Below are 22,739 nucleotides of genomic sequence, written 5' to 3' on the forward strand. Positions count from 1 at the left end.
CCGCCTTGTTGGAATTGTAGAAGAGGCAGCCTTGCGCTCAGCAGCTAGATTCAATGAGGCTGAACTGCTGAGGGGGTTATGCTCCGTTCAAATGGAGGTGACCGCCTTAGCAGGGGCTCTGCTGAGGAAGGCGGGGGCTGCCAAACTCAAGGCAGAGGAGGCTAAGACTCAGCCTGCCAAGTTGAAGAAGAAGAGTGCAGGTTGGGAGGGTGCCCACTCTGATCTGCAAGCGGTCAAGGTGGAGTTGGAGGACACACGCCGCCAGGTTGTGTCGCTCAAGTTCCAACTGGCTGGCGAGCAGAAGAAGTTGGATGAAGCCCAAAAAGCTTGTGCAGTCGCAGTTGCAGTCGAACGACATGAGGAGGCGATGAGTAGTAATGAAGAGTTAGTCAAGCAGAAGGATGAGGCAGACATGAAGATTGGTGGTCTACAGAAGGAGTTGGAGGGCAAGCGTGCAAAGGCACTAGAAGAGAGGGAGAGCCTTCAGAAAGAGTTAGAGGCAGAGAGAGACAAGGCGACTACTAAGAGGGAGACCTTGAAGAAGGAGTTGGAGACCTTGAAGAAGGAGTTGGAGGCAGAGAGAGCTAAGGCAACCTCTCGAAGCGGCGACCCTGCAGAAAGAGCTGGACGAAGAGAGGGCGAAGGCAGCCTCTAAAAGGGTGGCTTACCCCGATCTGTATATGGCAGCGGTGGATCAATTCAAGGGGTCTGCTGAGTTTCAAATGGCAGTGGATGCCGCGGTCGCCAGCAGCCTGGCGAGGGAGGAGTCTGAAGGGGCGGGCCCATCGAGGACGACCGCTGGGGACATAACTGAAGCGGAAATGATTGAGAGCTTCCAGCAGTCAAACTTCTATAAACACGATATGGCAGAGTTCTGGGACAGTGGCTGGAAAATGTTCAAACGTAGGGCTGAAGAATTGTTCCCAGACTTAGACCTCAGTAGTGTAACAATTGGTGAAGATGATGTAGCCCAGACCTCCCTGGATGAGGGTATTGAAGAAGAAGACCTGGTCTCTAGTGAGGAGGAATAAGTGGAGTGAAGAAAGTTTGTACTTAAAAGTTTTTTTTTTTTTTTTTTTTTTTTTTGTTCTTGTTTTAAATGGCTGAAATGAACTTCATGTACAAATTTCTGAATAAATAAAATTGCAATTATGTTTTCGTTTGATTGTCTGTGCTTGTACAGCTGAAATGAATGAGGTGTATAACTCGTTGTGAAGTGCAAAGTGAAGTTAAACTTGTAATAAAAACTCAATGTAGAGTAAAGTTAAGAACTCCTCAATGCAGAGTAAAATTTAAAATATAATAAAATTATAAGTTTGTGTTTGCCACACTGCTGAAGTAGATTAGTGGTTTATTGGAGTGAGGCTTGGCTTGTAAGGGAACAGGCTGACTTGTAAGAGTTTGATTGGGAAGAAAATAACCTGACTTGTAAAGAAAACGTGTAAGACCGTCTTTGGAATTTGACTAAGCAAAAAGTGGTGTAAAGACTTGGACCTGGAATTGTGACTAAGTGTATCCACTAATTCCACAAGTAAGAAGTTTGCATAGATGGCTTTGACCGAGCCCTGCACACGTGCTTAGTTGGGACTTAAGCTATGATGCACTGACGTCGTAAGGAACTCAGTCTGAACCTGGAATTGTGGCGCTCGGTCCGGCTGAGACTGGTTATGCTTAGGCTGGCAGAGGCTTGGTCTGGCCGAGTGCTTCATGCTCAGTCTGGCTGAGGCTTTATGATGCTCAGTCTGGCTGAGGCTTTATGATGTTCAGTCTGGCTGAGGCTTTTTGATGCTCAGTCTGGCTGGGGCTTTATGATGCTTAGTCTGGCTGAGACTTTATGATGCTCAGTCTAGCTGAGGCTTTTTGATGCTCGTTCTGGCTGAGGCTTTATGATGCTCAATCTGGCTGAGGCTTTATGATGCTCAGTCTGGCTGAGGCTTTTCATGAGTGCTGCAATCAAAACGTCATTGAGACATCATATAGATAACTGAGATGCATAATTGATGGTAGGGGAAGTGTAACCCAGTTAATTAAAAAGTTACATTGCGTAATGAGATATCAAGAATGTATAAATTTGCCGGAAAGAAAATACAATAACTGAGCGATACAAAAGTAGGAGCTTATTGAAAGTAACGTTTCAGGTGTTCGGCGTTCCATGGGTGGGGGAGGTCTCAACCTTCCATGTCTTGGAGTCGGTAGGTGCTCGGACGTGGTCAGGCTTTCACGACGTAAGGTACCTCCCACTTGGCTGCCAGTTTACCCTCAGTCGGATTTTTGGTGGCAAGAGTTGCCTCTCTCAAGACAAGGTCCCCTACAACGAACTCCCTTGGTCGGACTTTCCGGTTGTAATGTGTTCTCATTTTTTGTTGGTATGAGGCCAGTTTGACAGCGGTGGTCTCTCTGAGTTCTTCGATTAGGTCCAGGTCTGCCCGACCGAGCTCTTCGGTTTGTGTTGGATCCGGATGTAAAACCCTGGGAGTAGGCAGACCGACTTCTACTGGAATAATCGCCGTATGTTAAGCGGAAAGGGGTTTCCCCAGTGGGAGTCCGAGCTGTAGTTCGGTAAGCCCAGAGTACATTCGGTAGTTCCTCAACCCAAAGTCCCTTAGCAGCTTCGAGCTTCGTTTTGATGATCTTCAGGAGAGAGCGGTTAGTGACCTCGACTTGGCCATTGGCCTGGGGATGACCAGGGGAAGAGAAACATGGTTGAATTTGGAGGTCGGCACAGAACTTCCTGTACTTGGCGTTGTCAAATTGTTTGCCATTGTCGGAGACAATGGCCTGAGGGATGCCAAATCTGCAAACGATCGACTGCCAGATGAACTTGGTTGTGTTCCGCTCGGTGATGGTGGCAAGGGGTTCTGCCTCTACCCACTTGGTGAAGTAATCAATGGCGACGATCGCGAACTTGGTCTGACCTCGGCCGGTGGGGAGTGGACCGACTAAGTCGATCCCCCATTTGGCGAACGGATAAGGGCTGCAGAGTGTGATCAACTTTGTAGGAGGAGCATGAGGGATGTTGGCAAAACGTTGACATTTGTCACATTTGAGCACGAAATCAGTCGCATCTTGATTGAGAGTTGGCAAGAAATAACCAGTACGGAGTATTTTGTGGGCCAGGGACCTGCCGCCCAAATGATTACCACAAATTCCCTCATAGATTTCTCGCATTACATAGGTTACTTGAGCCGAATTGAGGCATCGTAGGTATGGGCGTGAAAAATCACGTTTGTACAGAGACGCCACTGACCAGGATGTAATTGGACGACCGGGCCCTGACTTTGGCGGCCTGCTGTTGGTCATCTAGGAATTCCCCCGTTGTCAGAAATAGGAAGGTGTCGGAGGCCCAAGGGATGGGTTCGTTTTGGAGGAACTGCACTTCTTGTAAGTCGGGTGAGATGGCCGGGTGGGCTAGGTATTCGAGTCGGACACCGTGGCTGAGGTCGGACTGGTCTGCAGAGGCCAACTGAGCCATCTCATCTGCTTTGGAGTTTTCTGCCCGAGGTATGTGCTTGATGTGGAAGGTATTGAAGAGGCAGACAAGGGAGAGGGCCGTATCCCTGTAAGCCCGCATCATATCCTCCTTGGCATCGAATTCCCCCGTAATCTGGCCGACGATGAGTTGGGAGTCGTTGAACACCCGGATGTGGCTGACTCCAATGTCCTTGGCGAGGCGGAGTCTTGCTATCAATGCCTCGTATTCGGCCTCATTGTTACTGGCATTAAACAAGAAACAGAGAGCACATTTGAAATAGCCGCCCTCAAGGGTGGTGAGAATGAGGCCAGCCCCGCTACCTTCCTTGCGGGATGATCCGTCCACGTTGAGAGTCCATGAATGCGGGTCTTCTGGCTCGGTAGGGGTTAGTGGGGGTGGGGGCACAGCGGTTAGGGTAAGACTGGTGAATTCCAGAATGAAATCCGTGACAGTCTGTCCCTTAATTACTGTTCAAGGCCGGTAGGAGATGTCAAACTGACTGAGTTCCACTGACCACTGCATGAGTCTGCCGGAAAGTTCTGGTCGTTGCATGACCTTCTTCAAGGGTTGGTCGGTGAGAACCACTATGGAATGGGCCTGGAAGTACGGACGGAGCTGTCTGGAGGCGGTGACCAAGGCCAAAGACAATTTTTCTAACAGCAGGTAATTCTGCTCTGCTTCCCTGAGAGCCCGACTGATGTAGTAGATCGGCCGTTGGACGGAGTCGTCTTCCCTGATTAGAGCTACACTGACTGCGGTGCTTGAGACGGCTAAATAGAGGAAGAGGGGCTCGCTCGTAATTGCTTGTGAAAGGAGGAGGGGATTTGCCATGAACTGCTTCAATTGCTGAAAAGCTTCTTCAGATTCAGTTGTCCATTCAAAAGTTTGCCGAAGAACTTTGAAGAATGGTAGGCACTTATCTGTTGCGCGGGAAATGAAACGGTTGAGGGCCGCAACTCGACCAGTGAGCCTTTGAACCTTTTTAACCGTTCTGGGTGACTGCATCTCAATCAAGGCCTTGATCTTTTCAGGGTTAGCTTCAATGCCCCGCTAATTGACCATAAAACCCAGAAACTTCCCAGATTCTACGCCGAAGACGCACTTCTCTGGGTTGAGCTTTATTTGATACTTGCGTAGGGTGGCGAAGGTCTCTCGCAGGTCGGACAGTTGATCAATAGAGAGTTTGCTCTTGACTAGCATGTCGTTGACGTAGACTTCCATATTCCGACCTATCTGATGATGGAAAACGGCATTGACCAACCGTTGGTAGGTGGCCCCAGTATTCTTCAGTCCGAATGGCATCACGCAGTAGTGATAGGTACCTCGGTCCATAATGAATGATGTATGTTCCCGATCGAACGGGTGCATCAGGATTTGGTTATACCCGGAGAAAGTATCCATGAAGCTAAGCATTTGATGACTGGCCGTGGCGTCAACCAGCAGATCTATACGGGGAAGAGGATAGCTGTCTTTGGGACAAGCTCGGTTTAGGTCAGAGTAGTCGACATAGAGTCGTCATTTGCCATTGTTCTTGCGGACTAGGACCACGTTTGACAACCATTTAGGGTAATCCACGTTTTTGATGAATTGGACCTCAAGGAGCTTGTCAACCTCTGCGGCTATAAGTGTATTGCGCTCTGGATGGAAGATACGCTGCTTCTGGCGGTAAGGTCGGAAATGGGGTTCGATGCTGAGGCGGTGAGTTATGAAAGATGGGTCAATGCCCGGCATGTCTGAATGGGTCCAGGCGAATACATCATTGTACTCGATCAGAAGGGCGGTAAGGTCGACCTTGGCTTGGGGGGATAGTTGGCTGCTGATCTTGGCAGTCTTCATGGGGTTGGCGGGATCGATGGGAACCTCAACGAGCTCCTCAATCGGTTCTCCTCTAACCAGCTCGTCCTCATCTCGGACGTCAAGTCCTTCAATGATCAGGACCTCCTTCAACTTGACTTCCTTGAGTGAGGCGACATAACATTCCCTGGCTACAGTCTGCTCTTCCTTTACTGTCCTGACGTCCAGGTCGGTAGGGAACTTAATGGCGAGGTGATAGGTTGAAGTGATAGCTTGGAAAGCATTGAGGGCGGTGCGGCCAAGGATGATTTTGTAGGCAGAGGGACAGTCGACCACAACGAAAGTGACTAACTTGGTAGTCTGTCGTGGGTATTCGCCGATGGTGAGGGGGAGATCGATGGAGCCGATAGAGGTCACCCGGTCGCCAGTAAAACTAACCAAAAGGGTTTGGAGGGGAGACAGGCTTTTCCTCCCCAATCTTGAGCTGGCGGAAACAGTTGAGGAATATGATGTTTGAAGAACTACCATTGTCGATGAGGACCCGTCTGACCTTATAGTTGGAGAGGAGGGCAGAAATGACGAGAGGGTCATCATGAGGATAACGGATGCCTGTACAGTCGGCGTCCATGAAAGTGATGGGCTCTGTCCATTGCTTGTGCTGTTTGGAGGGTCGGTCTACCGTGGTAACTGCTCTGTCCGAGCCTTGCCTTATCTTCCTGAGTTCCGCCCTCTAAGCGGAGCGGGATGGTCCGCCACAAGCAAGGCCACCTGAAATGACTCGGATTTCACCAACTGGCGGAGGGGGATTACCTGGCGGGCGAGGCTGTTGTGAGGGGCGATCATGGCCTTGGTTAGGTGGGGCTGGCTGCCAGGGTGGGGTACGCCAGCGGTTGTTTCTGAGGGGCTCGGTTCTTTGCCTCTGCTGTGGGCGGGTGTCCGTGAACCGGCTAAGACGCCCTTGACGAATGAGGGTCTCGACCTGGTCCTTGAGGTTGATGCAATCATCAGTGTTATAGCCATGGTCCTGGTGGAAACGACAATATTTGGACTGGTCTTTCCGGTTGGAAGGGGTCCGTGAGGGTAGGGGCCATTTGAGGGGGTAGTCCTGTTGGATCTGGTGGAGGACTTGTTCCATGGGAGAATTAAGGGGCGTGTACCGCTTGAACCGACCGGTCGGTCGAGCTGGTGCCGACCGGTCAGCGCGAGGAGGTCGGTCAGTATAGTGGGGTGTTTGGCTGTTATACTGGGTGTTTCTGGGTTTTGAGTCTTTTCTCTTTTCTCTGGGGGTCGGGTTTTAAGATATTGGATCCTGCCGAGCGGCTAGTGAATCTTCAGCATTCATGTATTTCTGAGTTTTGGAGAGTAGGGCGGCCATGGAGGTCGGGGGGTTTTTGGAGAGGGAGAAGAAGAAATCGGACGATCGTAGCCCGACCATGAAAGTCGTGAGGATGACCTTGTTATCGTTTTTCGCTACCTGCAGGGCTTCGGTGTTGAAGCGGGTAACAAAACTGCGTAGCGACTCCCCCTCAGTCTGGCAGATATTGAGAAGTTGGGTTGCAGGACGGCGTTGGCGCTAGGCTCCAGTGAAATGGCTAAGGAATGAGTCGCTGAGATGCTGGAAAGTGGAGACAAAGTCTGCTGGTAACTAGCTGAACCACAGTCGGGCTAACCCCTTCAATGTCACGGGGAAAGCCCGACACATGATCTCGTCAGGGAAGGCATAGAGGATCATAAGGGTACGGTAGGTCTCCAGATGGTCGACTGGGTCCGTCATACCATCAAAAGAGTCAACGGTGGGCATCTTGAACTTGGCAGGCAGAGGTTTGTCACGGATGGAGGCAACAAATGGTGAGTTTACCGTGGTAGAGGGTTTATGCTGAATGTTCTGCATGACCCCTTGGAGCTGGAGTTTCATTGCTCGGAGTTCAGCGTCCCAGAGGGGAATGTGGTCACCATGGTCAGTCAATGGGGGCTGGACGCTGCTGGCCTCCCCTTCAGGGGCTGGTGCCACGACCGAAGGGTGTGGCGGTGGAAGTGGTAGATTTACATACCGGGGGGGGGGGGGAGGTTGCAAACCTTCTAAGTTGGGTGGATAGGGTTGCGAAACAGTATGGCTCGGGCTCTTTCTTTGTTGGGTGAGATATCTGGAGGTGGTGGAGAAGGCATCGGAGGGTTTCTTTGGAGTAAAGCATTTATCAGGGCCTGGTTTTGTTCGGCCATGCGGTTAATGCTGTTGGTAACCTCAATGATATACTATGGTGGGTTGTTTCGATTGGGAGGGTCGGTTTGATGGTCGGCTGCATTATGGTAAGAAGCCATGGATCTAGTCGTGACCATACACTTGGATGGATAGGATGAAAAGGTTGTTAGGACAAGGTCTCCGGCGACAATGAGCACAATTGGCGTCCGGATAAGAACCAGTTCCCACAGACGGCGCCAACTGATAATACAGTTTGCTCCAGTGAATGGATCAGACTGGTCCAAGCTCCTCAAGCCCACGTCCAAATGATCAAGCCCACCGGATGACCTGCAAACAAGTTCAATGGGGAACTGGGTAGTCCTCCAGTGAACCCTCCGACGAGCAAGTTAGGGAGAGAAGTAGAGTGTAGAGAGAGAGATTAGAGATAGAAAAGCTTAATCTTTTTCTTGTCTTCAACGTTTGCTTATATCTTTTGGTAATCATTTCGCTGTCCTTTCCGACCTGCCCCTCATCGCCGAAAGCCTATACTGTAGCTTATCTTGATCAGGGTAAGGGGGTCCTGTTCCGACGGAGAGGTGTTGTCGTAATAAATGCTGTGATGGGCTGCATTAATGGTGATGTGCAGTGGCAATAACTTTGCAGATCTTTGTCTGCTGATGTGGCTCGTCCTTCTCCTACCGTGTGTCTGAATGTCATTGGCTCTTTATGCCATATTGGACCCCAGCTGTCCTGGACCTGACCAACTGGGTTATGCATTGGGCTCCAAGTGATGGGCTTGAATTGTCCATAGGTGATTCGTGGCCTTTATGAACTTATACACGTCAATATTCATAATAAATCATCATAGCGTGAATTAAAACATCTGCATAAGTTTATTAACGATAGACTATAACTCATTCTTAAATTTTAGGAAGTTTGGAAATTACCATAAACTAGTCAAATTAAACTCATTCATAAAAATTTAAAATAATGACTAGAATTATTGATTAAAATAATATCTTTATAATTAGTCTAACTTCTCCCGCCTGAATCAACACTTGGGCTAAATATACATTCAGAAAAATTGATTTATTTATGAAAATTACAGAGAAATTTGAAATAATATAATATAAAATAAAAAACAAAGATATCAAGATTTCAAATAATATTTCAATTGCTAGCCATGAGCCTACACCACTCATAATAAATTTTAAACTAAAATTTTTACCCAAAAAACGTTATTTTTAATTCTTAAATGTTGCACTGACAATATGAGTTGTACTAAATTAATTATAATTAGATGATTAAATATACATTCAGAAAAATTGATTTATTTATGAAAATTACAGAGAAATTTGAAATAATATAATATAAAATAAAAAACAAAGATATCAAGATTTCAAATAATATTTCAATTGCTAGCCATGAGCCTACACCACTCATAGCCTCCGTTTGGGAAGTGGGTTGGCTTTTTGGCTTTTTGGCTTTTTGGCTATTTTAGCCTGGGCTATTTTAGCCTGGTTTGGGAAGGGCTTTTTGGCTTTTTGACTTTTTTGACTTTTTTTGTGAGAGAGGATTGTAATGATTATGGGTTGGATTTGATGTTTTGTTTTTTGTGGCTAAAATAGCCTATTTTGTTTTTTGTGGCTATTTTAGCCAAAAAAGCCTGGGCTTTTTCTTGCCAAACGGAAATAAATTTTAAACTAAAATTTTTACCCAAAAAACGTTATTTTTAATTCTTAAATATTACACTGACAATATGAGTTGTACTAAATTAATTATAATTAGATGATTATGTTACTCAATACCAAGCTTGCTAAGTAAAATGACATTATATTAAAGTAATGGAATGGTAATATTTGAAATTTATTGCTTTGTTATGACAAGGTTTTTAGATTTTTTTTTATAATAATTTAAGAATAAAAATTAAAGCTCATGTACAAGCGTATAAAAATTAGGGAATAAGTTCGAGTTTTAATTTAATGAATTTATTAATAATGTGTTTACAAATTAAAATCCATTCTTATTAAACTCATTCCTAAAAAAAAATTATTTATAGTACAATATGATTTTACTATAAATAACAAAGAAATTAAATTTCAAAATTTTTTACTTTATTACTTTGATGTAATGTAAATTTACTTAACGTAGATGTTTTAGTATGATTGATGAGATAAATACATAATTTTGGACTTGATTAATATTTTTAAATTTATCAATTTCATTAGTTAACATTATGTCTAACACATTCTTCATGATAACTTAAACTATTATACTATTTTACTTGTGATTAAATAATAAAAAAATTTACTTTCTTCATATATAAAATTGAGTTTATATTAAGAGAAATTTAGTCTAACATCCCTTTTTAACTTTTAATAATAGGAGAGGTTCACAATATTTTTTTTTATAATCTAACATCTCTCACCCACGCCCATATATATCACACTCACTCTCATTCCCTCTCCTCCTATTTTCCTCCCCTAACCTCCCACACTAATGCCTCAACAACCTCCATGACACCGCGGCAAAGCACTTCGAGTACATGTTTTGTGTGGATTTCAAAGCTTCCATGGCGAAGGTGACTATGAGATGGGTCACTCTCTCTTATCTCTGATCCATGGAGAAAATTGAATTTGCATTTGAAAACTCAAATCCTGGAAATTTAATGTATGCATCGATGAGTGCTTGTTTCGTGCTTGATTTGTGCAGATGATTTCCAGTAAGATTTCTGAATCAGAAAGAAATTGCAACTAGCTTAAGGTGGATGGGGTTTTTGAGTGCTGATATGGTGGATAGGGTTTTATACACACACACACACACACACACACACACACACACATATGAATATGATTTCTCTATTTCCATTATCTCCAATGAGCAACATCACTTGCAAATTCTTGTAAAATATCCACATTCCAATTACAGTCGTAATCCCAGAACCACAGCCATAGATTTGACCCAAATAGTGGACAACATAAAGAATGGGAAGTTTAACTCCAAAAAGCCCAATTTTCATCTGTTTCTCTTCTTCACCCTTTCTGTCCAAAAAATGCTTCAAGAAGTTCAAGTGTTTCAGAATCCGATGCCACCAAGTAAATATTTCATTCAAGTATCCTTGTTCTCTTCCATTATAGTGTTCAATTTTCTCTAGTTTGGTCAAAATACAGAAAATTATGAACAAATCAGAGAAAAATTAGTCAAAACATAAAGAAATTTGTAAGCAATCCAAATAAATTTCAATCTAGATAAATTTCAAAACACATAGAAAATTAAAGAAATTGATCAAACTAGAGAAATTTCAGAACACAGAAAAAATTAAAGAAATTTCGATAAGAGAAATTTCAAAACACAGAGAACTTTTAGTGAGTTACCGCTGAGAATTTGACAGGATTTGGCATTCTTCTTTTCTTCTTCTTCTACTGCTGAAATTCAAGCAGAGTGAATTTTCTTTAGACTGTGTGAATTTTTTCTAGATATGGAAACTGTGTGAATTTTCTTTGGTTATAATCATTGTTTGTAATTTTGTGAATTTTCTCTGACTGTGATTACCGTGTGAATTTTCTCTGTTTGTGATCACTATTTGTAATTTTATGAATTTTCTCTAGCTGTGGTCATTGTATAATTTTCTCTAGCTATGGTCACTGTGCAAATTTTCTCGAACACTGTGTGATTGTGATGTGTCTAAAGAAATTTCAGTGTAAATGTCCAGAAAAATTCTAAACATGAACACATAAACACATTCAAAGAAATTCTAAAGGGATTCTGATGTATTTAGAGAAATTCAAAACATGAACACACAAACACACTCAGTGAAATTTATTTGATTTGAAATTTCTCTTATTTCAAAATTTTTCTAAATCAAAATTTCTCTGAAAAATGTTAAGGGACTCAAATCGCTATGAAAATATTACATGTCATTTATTCTTTAAAATTTTAATATCAGGGGACCTTAAAAAAAATTCTACTATTATTAATTAAGAAGTCCACTTTCAAAGAAAGCCAATTGAAGGTATGTAATATCTTAACCATAGTATAATATCATGAATAAGCTTACCTTAAGTAAGTATAGTGATAAGATAAAAATATTCAATCAAAATTTAATTGTGAATACATAGTTCATTACATTTTTCGTATTAGAAACATTTTTCATAACTGAAAAAACAAAAAATCTAAGTTGATTGAACTGGAATATATTTAATAAAAATAAATAACTAAAATTTAAGTGATGAATTATAATGCTTTTTTTTTTTATAATTAATAGTACTTAATTTGTTTAATATTAAATAAAAAATGATAAATTTTTTTTATTAAATATAAAACTCACACTAGTACTAAACATCTTACTAACTTAAATTAATTTTTTTTTAGATGAATTTTCAATGTATAGTTAATATGTTTGCAAGTTGTAAACACACTAACACTACTTTCAAATATTTATATTAAAATGTAATATTTATTTTTTCAAATTTTTTTTATTACATTAATAAATTTAAAAAATTTGTTTAACAACATATAAAATACTTTACATAAATCATATTGTTAGTGTAATGTTGAAACAAAAATAATAAGTCACTTAAATTTTTATTCAAAAAATATAATTAAATTTATTATTTTTATCTTAGCACGGGTTCATGTGTACGCGGCAATGTCTTCTCCGGCAAACTATACATGGGTGGGACTTGTTTGAAGTTAAAAAAGTGTTGGCACTCCATTGTGGAAAATGAATTGGTTGGCACAATACATAAATTTTGATTGATTCAAAATAGGGTTTTATATTTGAAATTTGATTCGTTTTATTTATTTATTTTTAACTTTTTTGTGTAAATTATTCATATAAAAAATGGTCGCATATATAATTTAGTTTATTCTCTGTAAAAGCTTAAGATATTTCGAATGTTTTTTTCCCCCTCATTTGATTAGAAAAATAGAAAATGTATTTGGCAAGAACAAATAATTGACTACTTAATCTCTTTTCATTTATGTTGCTTGGCTGCAGGTTGTCATCTCCAAAGGATGTTTTGTGGTTCCATTTCTTTCGGCAGTCCATTTAGATGAAAATTTGTATGAAGGAGCAATCACTTTCAATCCATGGAGATGGATGGACCCTTTGAATCAGGTCAGTCAAACAGAGATGCGCACTTAGATTCGCTAATTATACTATGTATATATCTATATGTTACATAATAGCAAGTTTAGGAATACAAAACCGGACACAAAAACACATGAATGGATAGGATTTGCAGCATTTGTTGATGGAACCTCCTTTTGAAAATTTGTGTCCGTTGATGTATTTTGTGTCTTGTTTTGTTCTGTATTTGATTTAGGTGTTTCTAGACTTATTGTTTGCATATTACCACTTTGCTTTCATCTACTCTTGAAAATAAAAAAATAAAAGCTGTTTTTTTGTTTTTGTTTTTATTTTTGTTTTGTTTCCTATATAAAGGAAAAGAGAAATTGGAGAAGCAGTCCATTTTATGCTCCGTTTGGAGGAGGAGCTCGATTTTGTCCAGGGGCAGAGTTGGCTCACCTTCAAATTGCTCTCTTTCTTCATTACTTCGTTACTACATACAGGTTATTTTCATCCCTCAAATACTTATGAAAAACATTATACAGACAAACAGACTTTTACATAGTACCAAAATAAAAAATAAAAAACTTAAGAAAAATTATGTTGCATTAATTAATGGTTGTAAAAGATGTCCTCAAATTATGGGTTTGTTTTTTAAGGGTTTATATATATATATATATCACCAAATACATTTCACCATTTTTTTCAACTTCCTAGATAGATCCACACAATAAACTCCACCATATTTGCATGTAGGACACATCACATTCAAAAATTAATGGTGGGTCTCATTATTTATTTATAAATATGATGGATCATATACATATTGTTTTTTGTGTGGATGATGTGAAGAAATTATGCTGTAAATGAAGTTCTTATTTCGCTACAAATTATTTTGGTAGGTGGACCCAACTCAAGGAGGATCGGATGTCTTTTTTTCCTTCAGTTCGATTAGTGAATGGCTTTCAAATCCAAATAACCAGACGGGATGACGAGTTGAAAAAAATAAAATAAAAATAAAATTTTTATTTTCCCGTTATATACATTACATACTATTAATGCCCTTATCCTTCCATAATTTGTAAATCATTGTAAAATTTTTATTGTGAAGAAATTGTTATTTTTATACATGAATTTTTATATTATTATGCAATTATTATGGAGAAATTTTAATATTTTTAATAATTTTATTGGAGGATTTTTTTTCTTTTTTGTGACGGCATTACACTGTCGCAAAAAACAAAAAATTTTGTTATTTTTATTGATTTTGTTACAGGTTTTACTTTTTGCGACGGCACTAAACTGTCGCAAAAAATAAAAATTTTATTATTTTTTTAATACTTTTTGCGACGGCAGTACACTGTCGCCAAAAAATAAAAATTTTCATATTTTTAATACTTTTTATGACGGCACTACACCGTCCCAAAAACAATGTTCTTGCCGTTGCAAAAAAAAACTACTAGCGACGGCATTTTTTGCCGTCTCAAACAACATTTTTAGTGACGGTTAAATAGTGCCGTCGCAAAAAGTCGAGAAATTTCAAACATTATTAACGACTGCAAAGTGCCGTCGCAAAAACTCTTTTGCAACCCCCTCAGTTGCGACCCCCCAGTTGCGACCCCCCTCTTACCGTCGCAAAAAGTCATTTGCCGTCGCAAAATTTTTTTTGCGACGGCATTAGGAGTATTAGCGATGGTATTTGACCGTCACAAAAAGCTGAAATTTTAGTAGTGATCTTTGCATCTTTTTTTTTTATAAAAAAAATGGACAATATATTATTAAATTGTTGTCATCATTTTTTTAAAATACAAATTGATAGTTGTCAAGATATGTACATTTAAATCTTTTAAAATAAAAAAAAATTTGCTATTTGTTTATATTTCTTAATATTTTTATTTGGTTTGTGTATATAAATCTTACTTCACATCATTAAAAATATTTAATATTTCACACTATTGAAAATTTTAAAAAACTATCATACATTAGTAAATCATCACATATATAATAGCTAATTTATTTAAGAATTACTTCAGACAACAAAAAGTAGATTAACAAAGGCATATTATAATTAATCAAAATGACTAATATATTAAATAAAGTAACGCTAATTTTGCTTAATCAATAGTAGATATTACATTAATCATCTCATATAATATAATAAATTAAAATAAAATTAATTTTAATTCCCATTATATTCAGTTAGTGGTTAAAATTTGTTTCCATGCTATTTGTTTTTTCGTTATATTGATTCATTAAACACAAATAGGTTTGGAATGATTATAAAAAAATAAAAAATGAAAAAGTTTGAAAATGCGTTAAACTTGAATTGACAAACTTAAAGAATATAAATATTTAAATTATTCAAAAAAAAATTTAACATTTTAAAGATGAGATATCGTCCATTTCTTCAAACTCTGAATCCAAATAAATAAATAAATAAATAAAATTTTAAAAAGAAGAAATTTGTGGTTTAGTTCTCAAACGAAATAAGTTACTAAAAATAAATTTAATCATGAATTACTTCAACAGGATAATCAACAATAAAAAATCAACTGATGAATACATTTAAAGTATAACCCATATCCAATAAATTTTGATGTGTTCTTCATTTTCAATCTAACATCTACACCAAAAAAATAAAAAATAAACACAAATAATCAATAAGAGAGAGAGTTACAAATTGATAATAGCAGTGCTTTTATAAATATAAAAAAAGAATAAAATCTCAATTAAATGACACATTATTAACATAAATAAAGAAATAAGGAAAAATACAGATTGTAACAAACAAAAAAAAATTAAAAAAAAATCCATTTATATGAACTCACTTTTTTACAAATGCAAAAACTCATATAAGTACACATTTCAAATGTAAAAGCAAATATTTACAATTTTTAGCCACCTTAAAGGGATCAGAAATGGCTCAATGTTGATTGTTTCACCTCCTAATTTTCTGTTCATGGTTTATTTTGCAGGAACTTATTTTTATATTGAAAAGATTATGCTTAAACAAAAGATATATATGGAATTCTATCATGTTTAAAATTTGTATGGATAAGTAATTGATGATTTTAAAAGATAAAATATTAAGTTCCACTTAAAGATAAACTTTAAAAATAGAAATTCTAAAACAAACTAACAAAAGATAAATATAGATTGTTAAAAAAATTATCATCTTTTTGGGATATTTATATCCCAATCTTATTCTTTTTTTTATTTAAATATTTTGTTATCTTTTATTTGAATTTTCATTAAATAGCTATATTTTTATTTTTGTATATTTTTTCATGTATATTTATTTGTTATTCGCATATACATAATTACCTTCTTATTTTAAAAATCATTTGACTCATAATATATTTTTTTTATTTAATTTTTTTTAATTGTTTATATATAAATAGTTAACTTTTTATTTTTATAATTAATTGACTCTCAATATTTTTTATTTAGTTATTTTTTTCATCTTTTATTTGACTCTTTATATTATTTTGTAGTTGAAATTTGAATAGTTATCATTTTATTTTATTTATTTTATATTTTTATCTCTACCTCTTTGTTGTTCATATTTAAATATTTATCATTTTATTTAAATATATATAATCATTTTGGTTTTTGAGATTTAGATAATTGACAAATGATTAAAAATTAGGAAAAGTGAGAAGGGAGACTTGAGAAGTAACACGTAAGAGAGAGAATTCATAAGAATTTAGTATTAAGAGTTTGGAGATTTTTTTTAATTGTTCATATATAAATAGTTAACTTTTTATTTTTATAATTAATTGACTCGTAATATTTTTTATATAGTTATTTTTTTTTATCTTTTATTTGACTCTTTATATTGTTTTGTAGTTGAAATTTGAATAGTTATCTTTTTATTTTATTTATTTTATATTTTTATCTCTACCTCTTTATTGTTCATATTTAAATATTTATCATTTTATTTAAATATATATAATCCTTTTAGCTTTTGAGATTTAAATAATTGACAAATGATTAAAAATTAGAAAAAATGAGAGGAGAGACTAGAGAAGTGACACATAGGAGAGAGAATTTATAAGAATTTAGTATTAAGAGTTTGGAGAATTCTCATACTCCACTACATTTGTTTATATATATAGTATAGATAGATAGATAGATATTGATATAATTTCTAGTTTATAACCACCTTTATTTGATGTTTTTATGTCTTTATTTGCATGGTTTTTAAGTCGTTGCACTTAAATTGCACTTTTTGACTATTTAAAATACATCTAGCCTACTCTAAGGAGATGGAAATTGTACAAATCAAACTGAAGAAACCCATTGAACTCTTGCCTTTGACAAGAGTCAAACCCCGATTTTGAGTGGGATTAAACCTAAAATATGGTTACGTGTATAAATAGAAATCTCTAACTTTGCGGAAAGGGTTATGAACGAGTAGAAAGACAACTGGAGAAGTAAGAAAAGCGCTTGAGAGATTTGAAGAATGAGGTTTTCATCAAAGATAGTGACATCCGCTAGCTTCATGGGCAACTAATTTCTTTCTTTAAGGAATCAATGAAACTTTGTCAAGTAGGAAGTTACTGCTGTGCCTTTTTATGAGAGGTCGTCCTGAGTGTTTTTTGATGATTTGAATTGTTCATATTGTAGGGTTCGTTAAGTAAATCATCTATACAAAAAATCAAGTTGATTGGATATTTGTAACCCTATAACCAAAGCACATTTGTTTTTATAAAAATTAACGGTTAACATAACTTTCATAAATTTTTAAAAATAATTAGGACCTAATCATGAGGTTATGAATATCCGATTAACTTAATTTTTTTACAGAAATAATATTCTTGACAAACTCTACAATATCAACGGTTCAGATCATCGAAAAACACTCAGGACGGCCTCCCACAAAGAGCACAACAATAACTATTATGCCTTAGGCACAGCAGTATCTCCGTTCCTCGTCAAGTAACCTACTTGCTGTACTTGTTTTGAGCGATTGATTATTACTACAATGATGTTATAATTTGGATACAACTTCATATTTAATTGAATTTATCCTTTTAATTATGTTTGATATATTTTATTTATATGATTTTGAAGTTATACATCGATTTAAGGTGGTTGCTGTGCAAAGGACATAGTAGCCACTGTCGTACAGTCAAATGGACCCATTTCGGGACTTATTTTAATGATTCAAACTGTTCATATTTTAGAGCATATCGAGTGGAACATACATGGAAAAAAATCAAGTTAATCAAATATCGTTAACTCTTTCATCTACTCACAATTGAAATGAATACAAATGGGAGTGGATGAAAGGATTAATGATATTTTATTAATTTAATGTTTCATAGGTATATCCTACTTGATGTAATTTAAAATGTGAACGGTTGTACAACAGTTGCTGTTGAGCCCCCAGCACAACAGCCATCCCAAATCCCAATCTCTATGTGTATGTATTTAAGAGTTGAAATAACTCACGCTTAGCCAAGACCAGTTATACTAAAATCTTGATAGACACTTATTCTTGTCAAAGATGAGTTATACATAATTCTTAAATTCATGAATCCTCTTAGAATACACTATTGGAGCTTGTAGCCATAATCAGTTTATATTGTATTTATCAATCAATTTTCAAAATCGATACAATGATTATTATTATGAAACTAGTAGTGAATTTGAATTCCCAAATCTCTTTCAACTCTTAAAAGACCAACTTGCTTTTTTATTTTGCTTTGCTTAGTTCAACTTCAATTTTAGTTTTTGTTTAATTAATTAAAATTTACCACCTCCATTTCCCCAATTAATTTGAAAATCAATCGTTAAGTTACACATTAACCTCTTAGTCCCTAAGATACAACACCTAGATTAAAGCCACTATTTTACTCAAATTATAGTATTAGTTCAGTACTAGATTTGAACCGATCGCATAAATAATGAAATCATATCATTATAAGTATTATATCAAATTTTTGTATAAATTAGCTACATATAAATGAACTATAAAATGATATTATCATTAAAATAGAACTTGTGATGGGCGGCCATGAAGGACAAGACTGGTCCAATTCCTATAAAACTGGAGAGAGAATCCAAAAGTTTTCCTAGGTTGTGGGCTGGCATTTAAATGAGCAGTTTGTGCAAATTTTCTGGGTATGGGCAACTCTACATAAGTTTGAGCCAAACTAAGGTACAACCCAACCCAATGATGAGCCAGGCTAGGCTTGGAATTGAAAATCCTTATTGGCCCATTAAGAGCTAAGTCTAGACCAATTTAAAGATGAAACATATAGATTAAGCTCAACATCATCAAAGTGAGTGCATGAAATGAAGAATTACGTTTGGTAAAACTTTGTAAATATGATTTAAGAGTATGAATTATATTTTGAGTTTATGAGTTTTAAAATTATGATTTAAGTGTGAAAAATTTATTTGGTAAAAGAGTTTCGAAAAGAGTTTCGAATTGAGTGGAGAATTTTTGATGTGACATATGATATTTGATACAAAAACTTACAACTCATAACCAAACATACAACTCAAAATTCTATTAAAGCAAATAAAAAATTTTAAAAAATTTGAAAAATATTTTTTTTTGAATATATAAAAATTAACATATGTCAATTTAAAAAAAAAAATTGCACTATTCCGGTCAACTGGCCGGATGACCGATGGGATGTCCGGTAAGACATCCAGTGAGACAACCGGTTACGCCAAATTTGAAAAACGCACCCCACACAAAGTTTTCTGCAGAGTTGTGGAAATATGATTTGAGAATTCGTTCCAAACATCATATTGAAATATGAGTGTAGAATCATTGTTTGAAAACACAACCAAACACAGCCATCTCTTGTTTTCTCACAAGCAATGATAATCTTTCTCACACTTGAATCATGTTTGTTTGGGTGGATATGACTTTAAAATTAGACAAATAATCTAATAAATTATATAATCAGATATTTGACTAAAAAAATTAATGTTTGGAATAATAGTCTATCTGGATATGGTATCTCTATGTGAGAGATTAATGAATCTCAATAGGGGATAGAATACAAAATAGAAGACTAAGAAGAGATTCAAACTCATTAGTTAGATTACAAAATTGATAGGATTTTATTAGTTCCTCTTTATAATCTTAAATCAATATAAATAAGGGATAAAATACACAATTCAAAGCAATTGATAATCTCAAAACTAATTATCTTAAAAATATTAATTTTATTTAACTTAATCTGTCCAAACAAACATCCCGTTTATTACTTAGTTTTGGTATTTGTAGTAGGCACCAAACATCGTTCTTTCTTGCCTTTTTTTGTCTTTAGCTTATATGAGTAGAGTAATGACAAGGAAAAGGGCAAGGTAGCTGTGGAAGGATTTGACAACAAATACATCCCCCTAATGGGAGCTCTAATGAGCTGGATGGAAAAACAAATTTGATACTTCAGTTGCAAGGACAGTGCGTGAAAAAACAAAATAAAAAATTGCAAAACAAACAAAACAAACCCATATTCCTTCTAGACCTCTTTCAAAAACTTGGATGTTTCTAACTCCTATACATTTCACGGGAAAATTATGAATTCTATCCCATACTTTTTTTTTTCAAGAAAATTATCTACTCCGTTTTTGTTTTCTTTATTTAAGAAAATATATTTAAAAAAAAAAACACTTCTAAAATAAAACAACACAAATTCTAATAAGACTGCCCATTTATATATGTAAGCAAAAACACATATTATATATTATTGTACGAACATAAAAAATACAGTGTTTGTTGATAAAGAAATCCAACGAAGAAAATGACCAGTGCTACTACGCGATCGCCATCTACAAGACAAAACACTTCCAGCCGTGGCCGGGGGCCCTTCGACGCCCAAGTTAGTCCTCCAATATTATCAAAATATTTAATAGACAAATTCCAGTTGTTTAAGTGACTTGCCTAGCAAGTAGTTTAAATGTTCTATTAGTTCTATCCCAAACAATTTCCGGTTGTTTAAGACTTCTATATTGGTAAGATTTTATCTCCGGATGAGTTTTGCATAATATAAAACAATAATACAGTGTTTGATAAGGATTTGACAACTGTCATACACATGATAATCCATAACCACTACGAGGCAATGTCTGGACCCATATAATTCTTGTGGTTATTTTTATTCCCTCTCAATTGGCCCTATGCTTTCATTCTCTTTGAGCCCAGTGAAAGAATTGAAGCTTTATGTTATTAATCCAATAAAAATAACCATGTAATATTGCTTAGGTAGAATGGTACACGAGCTAAGGTTTATTCCAATAATGCATAATTTTGTTAGGATTTATTTTGAAAATGCCTAACCCAACTAAAACTTATTTCAAGAATGTCTAATCTCGTTAGAATTTATTCCAAAAACGCCTAGTCTTGCTAGGAGTTATTCCAAGAATGTCCAACCTTGTTAGGAATTATTCCGAAAATGTCTAGTCTTGCTAGAACTTATTCTAAGAATACATAAACTCGTTAGTACTTATTCCAAAAATGCCAAAAATGATGAAAATGCCTAGCCTTGCTAGGACTTATTCCAAGAATGCTTAACCTCGTTAGGACTTATTCTGAAAATGCCTAGTTTTGCCTATGAAAACACCAGCTTACTTCTTGGTGAGCAAAACCCGCTTAGCAAGGAATCCTACTATTGGACAAACCCTAACCTACTTTGCTAGGCAAAATGCTACTTGGCAAAGATTTTCAAGGTTGGTTAAACTTGCCAACCTACTTTATCTGACAAAATGCTGCTTGGCAAAGATTTTCGGGTTTGTTAGGTGTGTGGGAAATTTTCCGACCACACTGCCAACTCAGTAATTCAGCTGGAGAGCACCGGCAGAATAGATGGCACCTGGCTGACCTGCAACAGAAAGAGAAGATTCCGGCGGTGGTTCGTCCACCCGGGGGCACTCCGACGATCAAGTTAGTATATTTCTCAAAGATAAATCAAGTGCTAAACTCACAAGCTTGAGTATCAAAAGCATAAATTGCGTACCTTAGACCCACGAGGGTGCCTCTCTTTTATAGTTACCTTAATCCTAGTCCCACTAGAAGCCTGACTTCTGTGGACTCCAATTCAATACTTACCTTGGCCTCTTCAAGAGATAAAGATAAACTCTCTAAGAGTTTTATCCTTATCTTGGCTAAATCTCCTTTTTATTCTAGAACTCTTGTCCCTTATCCGTTTATCTCGGATTTCGATATCTTCGGAGATAACCTCGGCAACGCCGAGATAACCTCGGCATAATGACCAGGACACGTGGCACCTCGGCTGACACATCAGCGTCACCTTGCCACGTGTTGGTACTCAGAAATATATCCCCACAACTGCCCTCTAGGTTCTATTACCTCGGCATTCTAAGGTGATGGAACCTATATCGGCACTTCCTCCTGTATATCGGCTCAAGAACTCCTCAGCCGAGATCATTTTATGGCCGACATGTTTTCTTCAGCAAACAAGAATTCCAGTGAATTTTTTCACGTGTGTGAGCTGTCACGTATCATTTGCTCAACCGTTTCATTCATGCATCTCCACCTTATTGGACCGTGTTGATGATGCGCTTGCAAGCTGTCTCTCTCTCACATGCGTCGTCTGACGTATACGTTCTTCTAGGCGTATTGATTATTTTTTTGCCGCCGTTTTCATTTTTGACAAAACCTTTCCCCCTTTCTTCATTTTTCCACTTTTGCATTCTATTTCTCTTCGTTTTCTCTCTCTCTAGCTCCTGGATACGCCATTGTTTCAGTCTTCAAGCTCTGCAACTGCCTTCCATTCTCCCTTCCTGTGAAGCTTTCATCGTTCTCGTTGCACCCGTTACTGTCGTCTGACTTCGGCAATCTTCATACCGGCTTCACTTTTTTCTGGTAAGCCACTGTTCCTTTTGTTTTCAATTCTGTTGATATTCTTCATTCATTGTTGCCATTATTGTTTCAGATCTTGCGAATCACATATCTGATCATATATATTCACATGGTTTTGATTTTTCCCATATCTTGAATACATACTGTTCACCACTTTCTTGCACTCTTGTTACTATTCTTGATCATTTATTTCTCGTATTCTTTATGCTCTTGATAGCCCATCCCTATTCTTGATTCTAAAGCACGTCTTTGCCTTTCTGTCTTCCAGATCCGTGCCTTCGTCCCTTACTTTCATAGATCTAGGTTTGGGATTTGTTATGTAGAACCCATAATTTAGGAAAAAACTGAAACTAATAATTTACCTAGATTTTTGCCA

The sequence above is a fragment of the Camellia sinensis genome, chromosome 9 (assembly GCF_055761805.1).
Source record: "Camellia sinensis isolate YWXY chromosome 9, ASM5576180v1, whole genome shotgun sequence".
Lineage (NCBI taxonomy): Eukaryota > Viridiplantae > Streptophyta > Magnoliopsida > Ericales > Theaceae > Camellia > Camellia sinensis.